Raw genomic sequence first — 18,427 nt, 5'->3', positions numbered from 1 at the left:
ATGTTTTACAAGATTTTGGCTGATCATTTTCCTCAAACATGTCCATGTCCAAAAGTGTTCGAACTGGAGCCAGAATTACCTCAAAGACATATTTCACAATGCAGAGCGTGTGCAAAACAACAACTCCGTTTCATTCTAAGTGACCTAAATATCACTCTTTCATATTTCATGTTGCAGTAGCTTTCATCTTGGATGGCAATACTCTTTCATTATTTCCCTGAGAAGAATAATCAATTCAATTGTAAGTCATGTAATTACAAAAAAATAACATTGAGTTGGTCCTGACTGAAATAAATCAGAAATATCTTGACTTTTTATAACTTTTGGGATGGATTCACATGACATTTGGTACACATATTCATGGGCCCCAGAGAATGAAATGTAATAACTTTGGTGAACCACCTTCTTCTTTTTGGAGAAAATGAACCTGACGTTGCCCTGCGGTGGACAACTACGTGACCCTCTATCAGACTCGTCTGTCCGTGTCTCTGCGTGAGAGTCCTGTATGGCTACGTCCACACTCGGCGTCTTTTTTGCTAAGAAAAAGTTGTCCAAGGTGCTTTTGTAGTGGAAAAAAAAGAAGCTGGGCAACATTTTTTTTTTTCCAAAGAGCAGCCAAAAGCGTCTTTTGTTGCTATAACAACAGCTACTGCTACAGTATCCTTGCTAGAGCTATGTGGCACGGTGCTAACGTTAGATAAAACAAAGTGGTGGAGCAAGAGAGAGAGATAGAGAGAGAGAGTGATGCTGCTAATGTTACACAAAACAAAGCAAGTCCCCTGTACAGGGAGACCCCGGTCATACCATATACAGTACGTCGCTGTGCTCTGACTCCATTTTATTCTTCTTTTTATGGAAACAACAAGTCTGGCTACTCCGCTTGACATTGGTCGGCTGTCAAAATAGCGTTGACGTAGGGCTTTTTGCAAAAGTTGAACTTTTTTCAACTTCAGAAAGGCGCTTCGAGCTGCAGAAAAGAAGTTGCCGTTGGCGTTTAAAAAAACACGGTGTACCACATTGGATTATAATATAAAACAGACGCTGGCAGCTTAAAGGACGACACCAACCAACGTCACTGTCAACACCAAACATCACGGCCTCTATCGCTGCAACAGAAAAGTTTTAAACACTATGGAGGTTAAAAAGCACGGAACTGCCGAGGAGTTTGTACAACAGTAGGCGTGTCCTGCAACAACGAAGCAAAGTTGATTCATCTCTCTTCCGAACTCCGAACTAAGTCTTTATTTATCTAGACTTCTTCACTCTCCCTGACAAATTAAGAAAACTCCCTTCGCTGGTGAAGGCCACGAGATGTGACTGGAAGCTTAACAATTTTGTCAAATTACAATTTCCAAGGACAAGAAGGAACCTTGAAGCTCAACATTAACAAGCTTCTTTGTGAGTTTAAAACACATTCATCACAGTTGAAAGCTGCCTGTGAAGGATTTGGACAGTTAATAAATTCATTATAACATACTGTTAGGATTTGTTCATGTGTTTCATAAATTCTGAAATATGATAACAACTGTGTTGTTTGGGGGTGGTTGTGAACCGAATGGTTGCTGGTTCAAGTCCCCATAGCATGGTGGTGGACTGGTAGCTGGAGAGGTGCCAGTTCACCTCCTGGGCACTGCCGAGGTGCTCTTGAGCAAGGCACCGGACCCCCAACTGCTTGGGGCGCCTTTCCATGGGCAGCCCCCCCCACACACACACACACACATACACTCTGACATCTCTCTTTTAGTGCATGTATAGGTACTCAACATGTGTGTGTAGATCAGGCCTGTGTGTAATGTGTGTAATAACAGAGTGAAAAGATTTTGATAGATAGATAGATAGATAGATAGATAGATAGATAGATAGATAGATAGATAGATAGATGATGTTTATTGATCCCGAGAAAAATGGGAAATTACGGTGTTACAGCAGCACACGTACAGCAGTCACACAACACAGAATATAAATATAATGAGATACTAGGGAAAATATACTTACATACAATATACGTGAAATAATAATAATAGGAATAAATTAAAAGAACAAATATTTGAATGTATACAGGATGGAAAACCAAAATGTGCAACTGCTTAAATAATATGCTAAAATGTATGCTAAATGTAAATGAACCAATTGTGCAGGTTGATTTACATTTAGCATTCATTTTGGAATATTATTAATTAATTAATTTCCCATGGTGGGATTAATAAAGTATACATTATTGTCAATCACTTCTTAATTGTTGATACTAAAGAAGATCCTTGTATCTGCTAACAACTACATTATAGCATATTACGATCTTGTGATTAACAATTTTATTAATTATTTACAGTAAACTGTATGTGTATTTTGGTTTTGGACTGGTGGCTTTTGAGAAACTGTGTTATGCTTTTTTCTCTATTTTCCGACCATTTACTGTATAGGCTAGAAAATGTATTAAATAATTGAGAAAACAAACACTTGACAGATTAATGGATAATGAGAACGATCATTAGCCGGAGCCCTAGGTGCACTGGGGTTGAAGTGCATCGCAGAGTTCCAAGCGTAGTGCAAAGAGGCAACTTGTCAGCAAAATCCGATTGCTGGTTCGGACCTGTAAATTAACCCGTGTTGAAGTGATAGGATGAAGTCTCATTGAAAAGCTGGTGCACCTTCAGCTAACACATCACAGAGGACTTCAACATGTGATCCACCGGCCTCATCTGATGGAGTCTAACCATACTACAGCCGGCCTTAATTATACCTGAGAATACATTTTTGTGAACCCGACCCTTTTAGTTTCAGCTGCTCTCTTGGTAACCTTGCCCTCGAGCAACGCCGCATTCATGAGTATCGATTGGCTGGGGAACACACATAGACACACACACACACACACACACCATTCATCTTTTCTTGACCTCTAATGCCAAAGGTTTGTAAAAGCTAATACAAAGCTAATTATTCAATCAAACTGCTCCTACAAGCAATTTTCCTCAATTTTTTTTCCTCAATCCAATTTTACAACAGTTTTTCGTCTCATTCCTGCCCGGTTCGAGTCACGCCGGTGCAATGGGAGCGCTCATTAGAGTCTGAAGAAGTTTTAGATTAGCGGAAGCAGCTCAGGCAAAAAAAAACCAGCTGCTCGTCCTTAATAATCACCTCACTTTTGTGGATTTGGCCCCCAGTTGACTGATAATTTTGCATTCAAAACTCCAACTGGATATAGTCAATGCATTAAAACTCATTAGCTCTACACTTAGTGACATATTTTCTACGTGTTTGGGGGCAGTGCTGTTCATGCACTTCTTATTAGGTAGATGTAATTAGGCGTTGACTGTAGCAACACAGCTGGTGAAAACCCATGAATGCACGCACTATGATTGATACCTTGCCATGTAGCGTATATGATCCAGTGTGTAAAGCATGTCATTAATCAGAGTCCTGACGTGAGGAGTAAATGACTGGAAAGCCAGGGGAAAAGAAGAATGATCTTATGGTGTTTAGTTTTGTGGATATGCTGAGGATGAATTTGAGCTCACAGTTATGACAGCTATCAGGCCACTCTACACCTCCAAACGGCGTCTTTCCTGTTTCCAACACGAGTGGCTCCGTCAGTCCACTGCTGAGTCATGATGGCACTGAGAATGTCCTTTAATAAGCATGTTGCGGCTGCCGTACTGATTGTATTCTTAGGCACTGGGAACGCTGCGGTTTGGGAAAGTACTGTAAAGTATTCTCACCCATAACCTCGACTCCATTCAGGCAATTTAAAAATAGTTAAAGTATGTAATGAATACCAAAAAAACCTCCTCACATTGTGGCTATGGTGGAATTAATTTCCCATACAGCTGTGGTCTATTAATGCCGATAAGGTCCGGAATTGCCACCACTTCTGTTGATATCCGGAGAATGGAGCCCAAAGAAAGGCTGCTGTCTCCAATATCAATGCATCCACTCAAATCTATAATTGATTGCAGCTCCAAGGCTTGTTTTTGTCTCCCTCGATGGTCAGCAGGATGTGATGTAATGAGATGCCTGAAGGTTTTTTGCAGTGGTTTCTTTTGCTGCTTTCCCTGAGCTGATATCTAAGAAGGAAAGAACCCCCCCCCCCCCCCCCCTTAAGCCGGTCGAAAGATAATTCAGACATTGTCTTTTTTAATGTATCTTGTGTGCTTCAAACAAAAAGTATGAAATAGCAATTCTGTTTTATTCCAATCTTTAAATAAATCAATGTAGCTCTGATCCGCTTCTCCTGATACTCGCTGTAGGCAGAGTTTACAAGAAAAAATCTCCGAGCACATCATGAGATGGAAGAAAGCTTGCTTCAGATATCTCACTTTCACATTCTAATAAAAAAAATATCCCCTCGCCTCTGCTATTCTCTCAGCAAGCTAATTGTTATAAATGGACAGTGCAGGTACATGCATGTCTTTATACATTTAAAGTCTGTTTTTAAGCCCATAAAATACATATTGATGTTGCTTATCTTTCAAGACAATACAGTATGTTGATTGCAAAGGGGAATTTCAAGGACAAGGCTGTTTTCTGATGATAGCAATTGAAACATAAATGTGTTCAATCATTCCTGTAACCTGACTGGCATCATGTGTGTTTTTTTGACGCCACACACATCAAGCCCCGACTCTGTGTGGATCGACAGACAGCATAAAACCTCATCGAGGTAAAAAGAAAAGTCTCAGCCACCCCTGTTGCCATACCAGATTATTTTAAGTAACAAAGCTGGCAGCGCAGGAGGATGACTGTCTCCCTAACAACTGTCTCTGTAGCCCAGATAGGAAGGAATCACCCTGATGGATAATGACTTGACGCAGTATGTCCTTTGGCCAAAGTTGCCTGGCACTGTCTTTTAACTCCAAATAATGGCCTGGATAGAAATAGAATGAGAAATAGAGAGGTAAAAGCACGAGGTGCCGCTAGAGCCGCCATAACATGGAACAATAAGAGATGGCTGACTCTTCTGTTTGTGTTCACTTCCGCTCAAAGCAGCCACGGCCGACCACTCTGATGGAGCTGAAACATGTCAGCACTGTCTGCATGTTTATGACGCTTTGTAACATCATTTAGACACACATCCCATCATCCACGTTTTATTTCTTTCTTCCTTCTGTGCTGTAAGTACAGCGGTACACATTCCTACACGGATGTCACTTTTGTTTACCTCTGTGATCATGGCAACGCTCTGATTATCTCTGATTATAGGCATGGGGAACTTTCCATAAGATCATCTCTCAATGCAAATCAAACCAGCTGTTAAGCTAACAGAAATTAAACCATGTCAATCTTTATGTATGGTGAAGGGTATGTGATGATATGGGGGGGTATTTTAATTCCAAAAGCCAAGGGAACTTTATCAGGATGCATAGTATCCTGGATCCATGAAATAACTGGCCTTTAAAACTAAAAATGCGCCTGCCTCTATGGGAATTTAACATAGGGGGGTGTATACTTATGCACCCTGTATTTTAAGGAAGATTATTTATTTATTTACAATACATAATTCATTCACAAAGAAATTTGGTGTCCTTAAAAAATTGGATTACCCTGATTTTTTTGAATTTAGGCATTACGATCAATTTCCAAAAGATGCTTTTTTATTCCTCTTTTTAATCAACTTTAGCATGGGTGGTGTAAACTTTCTCAAGACACTGTATGTGTTTTTTAACTTTTGTAACTTTTTTTCCCACTGTTAAGTTCAATAATTACAACATCTTACCAGAAGTCAACGAATAATCGTGTTAAATTATTGTGATTTTGACTGAAATAATTGTGATTATATTTTTTTTCCATAACCGAGCAGTCCTCCCATATACAGAAAAGTAGGAGCAGTTCATATGCATGGCGTGATAGACTGTGAAATGATAAATGTCTGACACTTAGTAACCTCTTTCACTTTGTTTCTCTTCTTCGTTTCTTAAACTCTGACATGACAGCACTGACTCCAGCTTGAGATGAACTGAACAGGATTGGAGTGACGTATCAAAAAGCAAAAGCTTGCGTCATAAATACTTTATTGGCTGGATGAATAGCTGAAGGTGACAAGCCTTAAGTCCCTCTCCGAATACAAATTGATGTTCAGCAGAGCTGGAAGACGAACCTGAGTGGAGAATTCTGTTTTTTTTTAATACATGAAGGCTCTCTGCAGACAAATTTGAGTGATATGGTTATCTCTCTCGGGTTGCGTGCCGCTGTACTGCAGGCAAAGCTGTGACCTGTCATGTAGCTTGTTTTGAATTTTAGGGACAAGTGAGAAACTGAAGGCCCATGACCTTGGCAGTCTCCTCCCTATCGCTTGAGAAAAACAGCAAAAAAATGAAAGGAAAGTAAAAATAGCCTCTTAGGTGCGTTACAAAACCTCATCCATCTTCATCAGATATGTGCATGGCGGCTACCTTATGTAAAGCATGCAGTAATTTGTATTTGCACCCATTAATCACTTTATTTTCTCAGTCACAAAATCTCATCACGAGCGAAAGAGTCTCCCGTTCTTTGTTTTGCACAGATACATTCCAAAGCCGTGTCAAAATATGATGTTTTATTCATTACGCTTCCCTTTACTCTTTGTTCTGCTTTAGCTACAATGATGCAGTGAAATATTAATGACAGGACACACATTCATAGTCATGGTACTTCCAACTCTGTTCTGCTGAGGCCTCTCCTGCTGCTTACACTTTTTTTTCCCTGTTGTTTTATAATCAGATCAGCGTTCATATCGCAGCCAAGGCTGCCAAGTGGAAAAAGGAGCAAGCTTAGTCAATGAGATTATGAATGTATGACTGCTTCTCTTGTGTTTTAAGGAAGGTCGCCTCGTTTACTAGAATGCTGTCTAGAAGTTGGTGATAAACATCCCAACATGTGTACAAGCAATCACACCTCCGGCGGGGTTTTGTAGTGTAGTTAGCTAACCCCCCTCGGCCATCCTAATTATTTTTTGTGTCCCTTATTAATGATCAAAATCATTTAAGCCAAAACAAATCATAATAGATTTAAACAACTAGAAATAAGATAAATAAATAGAAATGCACTAATGAAGCCAATGGACAGTCTTACAACAATAAGCTCCATGATCTTATCTGGATCTAGATCTGTCCACAGTAGTAATCCACTGCAAGTAATCCCCCCATTTCGCCACATATTTCTCAGTCCTTGAAGAAATTTGAGAGAGTTTTTTTTTTTTTTCTTCATATGAAGCCACTTCATTCGAGTGCTCTCTTGACTTCCTCCAGTTTCTCATTATAACTTGTTAGCCGTCCTAATTCTAACAGAAAGACTGAACACGTTTCTTGTCCTCTAGGTGGTGTTTTCCTGTGACGCCAGTGGGAGTCGCCTGCCACAGCTCTGACTCTCTGCCCGCCAGCTGTTCGGGACGCTGATGTGAAACCTGTGATGGAGACCGGGGCTTGATATCTGGTGAGTTTGTCATGTTTTCCAAGTCACTGCATATTCAGTGCGAGCAGTTGCAGCTCTCCATTTAGCTGGGGCAACACCAACTACACTGTGTGTCAGTAGCGGTGCATCAGCAGATTGAAGATGCAGTACTAGGTGGATCACTGGTGGGAATTTGATACAGAAAAGACAGTGAAACTACAGGTGTGGAGCAGAACTGGGTCAAATCTGCACATGCTTTTTACAGCCATAAGGGTGGAGTTTGTCCAATCAAAATCACCTTTATTCATTATGTACATATGTACATCTAAACAAAAACTAAAGCATACTTTATATGGACAGCAACATACAGTGTCTGCAGGGTCACAAACAGCAACATATTGGATGTGTAGTAACTTTATATGCATACAGTAGGGGGTTTATGGACATTATATACAGCCTGCTTAGCTTTAAATTTGACAATAATGGAAAATATATACATTTTGCTAGCCCAATTTGTATATTACTCTGTCATGGTAGTACAGGGTAGGGTAGTTGTACTGGGAACAGATGTCAGAAAATGTTTTAGAAGTGCGTGGATACAAATCAGTCAGAGGTTTAACAGAAAAAAAATATTGAAACAGGTTATCATGCTTTTCATAGTTATAGTAGTGTAACAACAATGAAAACAAAGAAGTACTATGTAAATCTCTGTCTAACAAGTATATATGAAGTCATATTTTTTTCCTCAGTACATGCAGAAGAAGTATTTTTATCGTCTCTCTTTTTATTCTTTTGTCTTGATTTTGCCAACTAGACAGCGAAAGTATATTGTTCAGAGAGATTTTTTCCCAAGAAAATATAAGGAGGCTACAAAAATACACTTCTGTGAATAATTACTTCCCTACCTAAACATAGACTTTAAGGCAGATCCCACCCACCCAGCACCTCGTGTCTTGACTTACTTACTTTCAAATGATTTGACCCATGTGTGGCACCAAAAGGTTCTACCCGGAGTCGTAGTGTAATTGATTGCATCCCTAACTAACCGGAAATGGGCCATAAAAAAACTCTTCAAAACACTTTGGCAGTACATAAACGCATTTTCATGTTTCAATCGTTATATACAATATATAGCATGAAACTATTAATTAAAACACGGCGCACGAGAGGATAGAGTTAATGATCTGTGCTGCGTCTTCAGGGTGCCGTCAGCCGAGAGTAATTGTGTGCATGAGAAGTGCAGTAGGTACCTGTATCCCCCTTAACATCTGTCTGGTGTTCTTGGAGTGAGTCTGCATCCTGAAAATGTCATTGCACCACATCCAGGCGCTGTGCCTGATGCAGCGTGCTGCTAGTAGCTGTATTTTGCTGAGGGCGAAGTTTGAAGAAAAGGTCTGGGTAATTCCCCTGGGGCAGTCTGGTACGGAGGGGTGGGGGGGGTGGGGGGGGGGGGGAGGTGAGTTCATGTTACCTACCTTTGACCCTGTGTGGTCAGAGCCCCTGTGGTTTTCCGCGCTCACAGGAGAATCGCATAGTGCTGAGAGCAAAGAAATATGATGGCTCCCACTTGTCCTCCTCTGGTTCAAATGGAATGGCATGGCAATGCTAATTAGCCAGCTTGTGTTACCAAATTGAACGTAACTGCTGTTCCCTTCAGTGTTCCCCCTCCCCCTCGTCGTATGCCTAACAAGCTGCATCTACAAGAGTCATGCAGTCTGCATAACTGAATATTTTGTGCACCTCGAGGCATCTTGTTCTGTTTTCGTCCTTAAAAAGAAAGTTAATTCCAATAGATAATCATTTTAAGTGTTCAATTATGAGAATTGAATTGACCCCGTCCTGTTAAATAATAGCAATTTGTTTTGGAAAAAGAACAGCAGTCCCGGCCTATATGTATTCTTTGGACATCCGCTCCCAGCTGTTCTTTGGAGTGTAGTTTAATCCTGGCTGTCAAGTTTGAGGGCGATAACAGGATTCCCTACCAGTTCATCTCTGCTCGTTTCAAATGATGGTACTACAGTTGCAAAAATGACGCTTTGTAAGTAGGTAGTTAAGTCATGTTTTTAATAAGGGATCGAGGGGAGAGTGAGGAGGAGGTCACGTTATTATCCTCACATATTCAAAATTCCAGTGGCGACACTGTGCATTTGCAGCCTCCTCTCCCCTGTCTTGTGTTCCAGCTTCTCCTGTCAGAGCAATCTGAGTCCCGCTGTCAGTGTTTCCTGGAATACCAAGTATTGAAGGCAGTGACAGGTGGTGTCGAGTAGCAGCTCAGAGTATCCTTTAGGTTTACGGCACATGTTGCCATGTTAGGATATCATATCACATTCCCTTTCTGCAGCTCTAATCATCCACAGAAATTACTGTAAACAATACGCTCCTTATCATCCACGGCTTTGTGAATTTGACACGGTGTCGCTGAAGCTATTTCAAGTGATAGTGGAGAGAATTTGTGTTAAAATCAAACACACCTGCATGCGAGCACAAGTCAGATACAATAGATGCGTAGCTCCAGGGGAGTGCCTTTCTCCGTTTTCTCTCCCTCAGTTAAATATCTTTTTGTTAGTGCAGATGCACTCATGGTTGGCAAACACATCGGGGGCTGAGTCACTTAAACAGCCTCATCTTGACACACGGCTGACTCATTATCTATTGATTTCTTCATACATCATATTCTTTTGTACTGTTTGTTGTTATGTAGCCTAAAGTATGTATACGGGGAGGAAAGGGCGTTGTTTGAACTCATCCAAGGCACATATGTTTGTCTCGGAGCTAAATCACATGATTAATAATTCAGGGCCATGTTTAATGACACATTGACGTGCAGGTTTATGGCACAATCCTCATTAGTTAATAGGAGCACCTCTGAGTTTAAGAAGCTATTTACATTAATCGCCAAGAGTAACACAACTTGTGTTTGTGAGCATAACAAAAAAGCCTCTCTCCCACAGCAAAACAGAGAATCTCTCATGTGGGTTGTAAAGCCTGGAGCTCATTCATTCAAAATAAAAAGGTGCATTTCATTTTCGATGCAACTTTTACTGCAGTAAAAGGTAAGCTCTTAACCTAAAAAAAAGGGTATTAGCAATCACTGGAAAAGTTCCTACTCACAGTTCTCCTTTCTACATTTATCATTTGATTCACTGCCGCAGAAATCAGCAGGGCATCACAAAGTGCAGAGCAGGACAAACTGTCGTGTCGCGTTCCTGACAGAAGTTACTGCATTAAGAGATACAAGTTAATTAAAACAGACAGAAGCAAAACCATTTGAATACTTAAAACAAATGGATTTGTATCCCTGATACAACCCAGATCCACAGCGTACTGTATCTCAACTAAGCTCAATCAACTGTGCTTTGTAGTGTATATTGTATGAATAATGTATGGCTGATGTATTTACAGTGTGGGACGGAGAAGTGAACCCATTGGAATTGTATTATAAAACTTTTTAATGTTCACTGAATGCAGATATGATCTTTTATGCAAATAGAAAATGATGTTTATATGAAGGGCTATCTTTAGATATCTACCATACCTCAAAGGAAAGCCTCTACCACCTGCCGTGCAAAGACACATACAGAAATGCACCTATTGCACTCCCCCTTTACGTCTTCATCATACAATACATGTCCGAAAATCCTTCCTCAAGTCTCCACCCCCCTGGCTCATGATTTAAAGTGGCCAGGGTTGGTGTCCATCTGTGCAGTGGTCCAAACGAGGCCACGGCAGGAGCTCACTTCCCTTCATATCATTTACCAAATACATTGTTTGGGAGTCGGCCGTGTGATAGTGGCAGACGAGTAGCTGGTTATGAGCCACAGCTCCTTCATTGTCTAGCATGCTGGAGAAAGAGTGGGAGCCCCTAAAGAGGCCTGGCAGAGTCTCTGCTTCCATCTGCCTGCATGCCTCGCCACGGAGCCCAGCTCGCACCGCTTGAGATTATACTCACGTCCAAGCTGTTACTGTAATTTGCATTGGCTCATAGGCAGAGAAGAGTGAGGAGGAGGAGCTGCATATGAGGCAGGGATGTTGTAAGTGGTCCTGGCAGCACAATGAGCTTGCCTGGGTGTAGTATTATGTACAAGTCGCCTGGGCAGAGCTATATTAAAGTGCAATAATGGCATTGAGCAGGTTGCCCTGCTGTCCAAGATTATTGTCTGTGGTAATGCATGAAGTAAATTATAGAAATGTAGTGTTTAAAACAATCCCAGTCACATTCAGTATGGGTGTTATGTGCTTTATGCTCAGCGCCCGTCTCCAGCAGCGTTACAGACAGAACACATGAAACAAATACAACATCGGTCTTTCTAAAAGACCATACCCTCTGTTATGCATCCTGCTAATTAGCAAGTGATATGTTCATTTCCTTGTAATTAATTAGATGAAAGGTCATGCACCTGGAGAAAACCCACGCAAACACTGAGAAAATACACGAGAGAGGGCCATGGCAGAGGAATAAACCAAAAGACAAAAGCACACAAGGTACTGAGCTGCCCTCTCTGCTTTATATCAGACATCAAACCTAGGGAAGTGATCATAAAATCGCTTTCAAAATCCAAGGCAGCGGTTTTGTTTACAAGCCATTTTCGGAACTGAATGCACCTGCATTGAATTTGGCAGCAGCATTCATTTGGGTGGCGTTGAATGTGTAGACAATGCTTGATGTAGGCTTTTTGAATTAAATTCACATTTTCTCTCAATTGACGGGAACCTAACCAAAAAAGCACTTTCGCGCTCAGTGTCACTGAATGTTCTCTGATGTCCTCATTTTTCAGGCTTAATTTGTTCCTAACTTGACAGCTTTTGGACTGCAATTTGGTTCAGCAGCTAATTTATCATATATACTAATTAACTAGAGACAGAAAATAATTTCTGATAATGCCTCCGTCAAATGGGTTGTGAACTAATTATTTATTGTACAGCCACAAGCACGATGACCCATAATGAACTTCCTGTAGCTGGTGGTAAAGTCACTACATGTGCAGTATTTAATGTTTCAATTAACACCGGCCGGTGCAATTATTTCAGTCAATATACCTTAACCTTTTGTTATGTTGTAGTTACGGTAAAATATTTCCAAGGTTAAACACTATATAAACAGTACCCTAAATAACAACTCAGGCAAAAGCTACGTATTGTGAAGACCAGTTGTAACCCACATATAAAATGGGCAATAAATAGAATAAATACGTCCTATAAATATGTAATAAATATATTAGTAATATATACAAGTGATTATAAAATACATGTGAAAACTATATATAAGTATAAATAAATGGTTTATATTGACATGATCGCTTGTTAACATAGATATCATCCAATACAAGGGCATATTGTTATTGTGGCATTAGCCTATAACGTTTGAGTGTTACTACACCCTAACCAATAGAGTGTTTAGGCCCGCCTCTCAGCCGTTCGCGCTATTGAGTGAGACCGGAAGTGACTCCAGAAAAGCTGAATCATCGTAGCAGCATATACTTATACATTTTAAGGCTAATGTTAAGTTGTGTGACTGTTGACGTAAATTAAATATTGAGAAACACTGGAGAGAGACTGAAGAAGGCAGGTTCAAGCTATTGAGCTGTCTTTTTGTACTGGTCAGGTTTTTTGCTCGATTCAACGTTGAGGGATAGCAGTCTGGTGGAGTCTAGACCGGCGGAAATCAACAGAGAAACATAGAGCGTAGAGAAACTGGATGGCGAGCCAAGCCCACTTGATGTAGAGCCGGTTGTAGCCAGGAGGTTGCAACATAGAGTCTTTACAGCTGAGAAACTTGATCTATTACCCCTTTGGCCAAGGGGTCAGGTAGAACTGTGTGCACACTTCATTTCCTTGAAGGAGGACAAATATCCTTTTAGCGCATAAGGAAGTGAGAACAGTATTTTAGCAGACCCGGGTCTAATTTATTTTTATTAAACTGGACTGAACATTTATTATTTTGATACTTTGTATTTTCTTTCTACTTTTTTATATGGGATCCCACTTTTTCACTTTTTCACCTTACTTCAATTGATGTATATAATTGTTAATGTATTAATGCTACTTACCCTGTTAGTTATTGCAATTAATACATACAGTTAAACTTCTCCTGTGATGTGTGTGTTATTTCACTGTGGTAATTCAATCCTTTGGCTTCAGTGAGCAAACCTATAATCTTCTGATCTGGCCAATTCCGAACATCTGGATAGCTGAAATATCTCTTATTGTCAGGTAAATTTATTGGTTATTCTTATAAAAGTGATCAGCCTTGAGTAGCTGGTTACACAGTTTTAAATTAATTTTATTTCCTTTGGCGACTTTGTAAGACGTCAACAATTTTACACAGCAGTTAATCCCTTTTTTTGTAACCCTGAATAGCCATTATAGAAAAAAAGTGAAATGGACGGTTTCACAAGGATTTAGCTATATTAACTTTGTGCACAGCTATGAAAAGAAAAATAGATTTAAAAAAAAAAAATAATTACGTGACTGATAAGCGACAGCTAAATATGCCTTTCAGTCTCAAATAACAAGCCTGACAGGTTTGTGACTAGGGACTTACAAAGTGCAGGATGAGCTTGTCTGCTGTCACAGTCACATAATTACTAATTATACTGATATGTCATGGATTTAATACATTGACCTGGTTTCCCTAAAACAAATGTAATTGGAGGCAGAAATAGCAAATATGGATCTAATTAAGTTAGAACATCATGCACATCAGACTCTTTATACATTACTTGTAGATGTGTTAGCTCAGTTGGCAGAGCAGGCGTATATATATAAAGGTTTACTCCTTGACGCAGTATGCCATCCCCCCCCACTCTCCCCTTTCATGTCTTCATCTGTTTTATGGAAATAACTGCCTAAAATACCCGAAAAAATAATCTGTGACTTGTGTTTGAACCTGGCAGACATGGCTTGTAGATAAAAGCGCCATAATTGGATTTTTCCTGGATTTTTTCTTCTTCTTTTTTTACGCATTGTGAACTGGAAGTTGTTATCATGCATGTTATATTGAAACATTTGTTTAGTAAGCTCATTATTGTTATTTATGAGGAAACCTTACAGAAAGGTTGGGTAAACCTACCCAACAGTGAGACACTAACACTACGGCTAAGAGGCTCAAGAATGGGTCACCATGTTGTTAGTATCTTGTGTATGTGCTAAAGGCCACACAAAAATTGGTTCTGCACATGTTTTGTTGGGGAGAGAAATACATTTAACATCTTAATAGCATAGACAGTTTTAAAAAATGGACAGAGACCAGTGAAGTCTATTAGAAGCTCTTTTCCGGTGATGAGTGTAACTGCGCAGCCTCCAACTGAGCTTGGAGACGTAGATGTGACGTTAGCAACCTGTCTGAAAGTTGTAAGTCTTCTGGTAGCTGTGCAAGAGAAATCTCAATCATTCCCAATCAGCAGAGACAAAGAGGTAGGTATATGTTAGGAGATAACATAGACACAGGCTAATTACTGCTAACTAACATGCTAGCAAACATTAACATAGATACAGGCTAATTACTGCCAACTAACATGCTAGTTAACATTAACATAGGCACAGTCTAATTACTGCTAACTAGCATGCTAGTTAACAGTAACAGAGGTACAGGCTAATTACTGATAACTAACATGCTAGTTAACATTAACAAAGACAAAGGCTAATTACTGCTAACTAACATGATAGTTAACATTAACCTATACACAGGCTAACTACTGCTAACTAACATGCTAGTTAATGTAAAGCAAGTAATGAAACCTAAACAGCTAATGGAAGTAAAAACTGTGCGACGGTAAGTTGCGTGGTTATGACACAATCGTTAGCCTATTTTTACAAAAACGTCTGCTATGGAACCATAACGTGAGCTACAAGGTAATAGAGCCTTTTATACATTGTCATGTTTCTTTAGGAATAAACAACGGACAATTAGAGTCTTTAAACGGTTCATATGTAAAGTTATTCACTGTCAAAATGACATTAAAGTGACTGGTGGTCAATGGAATGCTAACGGCGGGTGAGTGCGTTGTGGCATTAAAATGGCGCCACGGGAGCTATGCTTAGAGAGGCGTGGCTTACCCCCTTGGTTATTAGGTTTCAAGGATACACACAATGGGTTTTGGTGAGAACCATTGAATGTAACCAGACCTGTGTTCGAATTGAAAGTACAGTATTTGTAGCTAAGAGATAATTCCAGTTTATTTCAACTTGGCGTATTACTTGGCGTGGCTATTGTGGCTCCATGGGTTGTGATATCTTTGCACTTGCAACTTGCTTTGTAAAGTTTCGGGGAAATGAGGACTCACACAAACAACATATATCTCAGGGCAAGCTTCTTAAATAAACATGGATTTTACATTCATCATTTCAAACACTTTTCTCTGAGACAGTAAACTGATAATAAAGTTAGCATCACACATGTAAACAAACCAGCTAATTAATATACAGAGTTATTGGGCCAGCCAGCAAGTTGCCCCAGATGTAGCTCCAGGCCTCCTTTTTCTGTGTTTAATTTCAGTTGGACTCAGAGACAAGCGTTATTTTTGAATGTAAAAAACCATTTGGAAAGTTATAAGAGGCTTCTGCAGCTTGCTGTGATATACGAGCAAGCCCTTGTTTTCCCAGATGTCTAGAAAGTAGGTGGCGAGTGCAGCAAGTTAGCACAATCCAGAGCCACAATAGCCACATTTATGAAAAATACCCCAGGTTATGTTAAATCAAAAGTGTCATGGTGTGAAAGGTTAAGGATTACACTTAAAGATTATGAGAAAAAAACATCATGAGTCCACTTCTCTAGATGCATCCCGGACAAAAATAAAACAAGATCAGGATGATTCAAAACATGCAAATAGAAAAATGCAAATATGCGAATGCTTTTACAAAAGCAACAGTTTTGCAAAAGCAACTGATGCACAGAATAGGAATGTTTTTTTTGTTTTTTTTTAGTAGAGTCACAGTAAACAAGTAAAGGGACTGGTACATAATGACAGGTTCTTGGTGATAGAATTATGTTGTTGCACACAGCTAGTGTTGACTTTAATTCACTTCATTCTCTTGGTACAAAGCCAACTGTATATAAATCCACACCGTATGTGTGTTTACTGCCCCACTGCCACTGTGTACTGTATATATTGAAATTGCAAGGTGCTTTATTTGGCACAGAGACAGGATAATTGAAGCTCAGATGTCCTGTATTTTATATATGAATATAATACCCACAATAAATGTTGGACAAAAGTTCTGCCTAAACCTGCTTTGCACAAGCTTTCCTATGAATTGTATCAAATTGAAGCAGTTTGGTCCATTATTTGTATGCACTAAGTGAATCATGCAGTCATAGCTGCCTCGTTCTGAGGTTGTAACAAACAATCATAAGCATTACAGCCTTGGGTGAATTTCGGCCACTAGTCTTTCATATCAATTAGGGCCGTGTGAGTTTTTCATTATAGAGTCCAGTTCCTACTGTAGATTCATTCATGTGGATCCCCTTGGTAATAAATCTCAATCTTTTTGTTAATTAGATGATATGTTAGTCATAAAGGAGAAGGTACATACTGGGTATTTACTTTGTATTTGACTTAAGAAACAAAATGATGAATGGGGTCGTCTACATTTAGTGGAGTCTGGTTGGAAAGCAACACAATGCACTAGCTTAACAAGATTAGGCCATGCTTACAGCCAGGCAAGCAGCTCTAAGAGGCTGCACTTAGGCAAAGTGGTGTTATGAGCTAAGTGCTAATATCAGCGTGCTAATATGCTCACAATGGTAGTGCTAACATTCTGACAATTATCTGGTGTAATGTTTACCATGTTCACCGTCTTAGTTTAGTTTAGCATGCGGCTGTGGTGCAAATGTCATTTGTTTTGCAGGTGTTGTGCCATAGACCAAAGTACTGGACAAACTCAAACTTTGAACTGCTGATGGCATAAGATGAAAAGTTTGAGGATCCCAAAAGTTATTATAATTAAGTTTGAGGGGGACATGGACCTCTGTTCTAAATTTCATGACCACAAATGTGAACCTCAAGGTGGCACTAGAGGAAAATGCCAAGGATCACTTAAGTTATGAGGATACGATGACTGGAAAACATCTGTACCATGTCCCAATCCATTGTGCATATGTTTCACTGGATAAGTGAAAACTTTCACCTGCCAGCCCCCACAAACAAAAAGTCAGGGGACCACCAGAGTCATTAGGATTCATCCTCTGGTGACCATGAAGGATTGAACAAACTTGTATTGCAATCCATCCAATATTTGTTAAGATAATTCACCACAGTACTGAGGTTGCCATTCCTACAGCTGTGTCAATACCGTGATTAAAAACCCAAGATTGACGTACTGTAAATTTCAGTACCTTTATCCTCAAAGGTGCCGTAAGTGATTATTACTGCACCTTCAGAAGCTCCGCCCCCCAGATTCACGGACAGATAACTACTGGCTGGCTCGCACATTCACACTCTTAAAACCCTTATTGCCTTCTTGTAACTTGATTGTTATAGTTGAAGGAAGTCATTATTTGTGATTTTTGATCTGTGCGATAAGATTTTGGTCTTCATTGTTTCAGACATGTTTTTTTTATTATAGAACAAACTGGTCAGTAATCCAACTTCAATACATGAAACAGGTCATATTAATGAATGCTTTCTAGTGCTGTCAGTTAAATGTGTTAACGCAAACCTATTTTAACAGCGTCAATTTATTATCGTGAGATTAACGTTCTTTTGGGCCTAGCTTTTTTCACATGCTGCTGCAACAACTAGTAACGTTAGAAAATTACAACACCCACCGGGTCTAGCTAGACCGGAAACAAAACAACAGGCACGCCGCACACACGCCGTTTGGGCTTGCGAGCCGGCCAAAGAGTAGTAACGTTACGTTTTGAGTGGATAGCGAGCGTGAGACGCCAAAATGGACGCCGATAAGATTCTGGATGGAAACTTGACTTTTTAAAAGTTGCTAAATGTTCCATCAACAAGACCAAAGAGATCTGTGTGCTTGGTTGTTGAACTGACCTATCATCGTAGACGTCCAGTCTGAAATACCACTTTTGGCCAAGCACACAGCTGATGCCAATTCCCCCCCCCCC

General features: G+C 39.9%; 1 protein-coding gene across 3 annotated transcripts in view; it reads left to right on the top strand.

Moving 5' to 3' along the window:
- Nucleotides 1–18,427, top strand: part of lrfn1 (leucine rich repeat and fibronectin type III domain containing 1) — a 159,888-nt gene that overhangs the window by 119,929 nt on the left and 21,532 nt on the right. For 2 of the 3 annotated variants that reach the window (XM_032510006.1, XM_032510004.1), the window contains one exon: nucleotides 7,289–7,404. The gene's annotated coding sequence lies outside the window, so the exon portion shown is untranslated. The remainder of the gene's footprint in view (nucleotides 1–7,288; nucleotides 7,405–18,427) is intronic. The other variant, XM_032510007.1, reaches the window with a different exon arrangement.

Source organism: Etheostoma spectabile, chromosome 3 (assembly GCF_008692095.1).
Source record: "Etheostoma spectabile isolate EspeVRDwgs_2016 chromosome 3, UIUC_Espe_1.0, whole genome shotgun sequence".
Classification (NCBI taxonomy): domain Eukaryota; kingdom Metazoa; phylum Chordata; class Actinopteri; order Perciformes; family Percidae; genus Etheostoma; species Etheostoma spectabile.
Note: the sequence above shows the minus strand (reverse complement) of the source record. Positions and strands in the feature narration are given on the sequence as shown.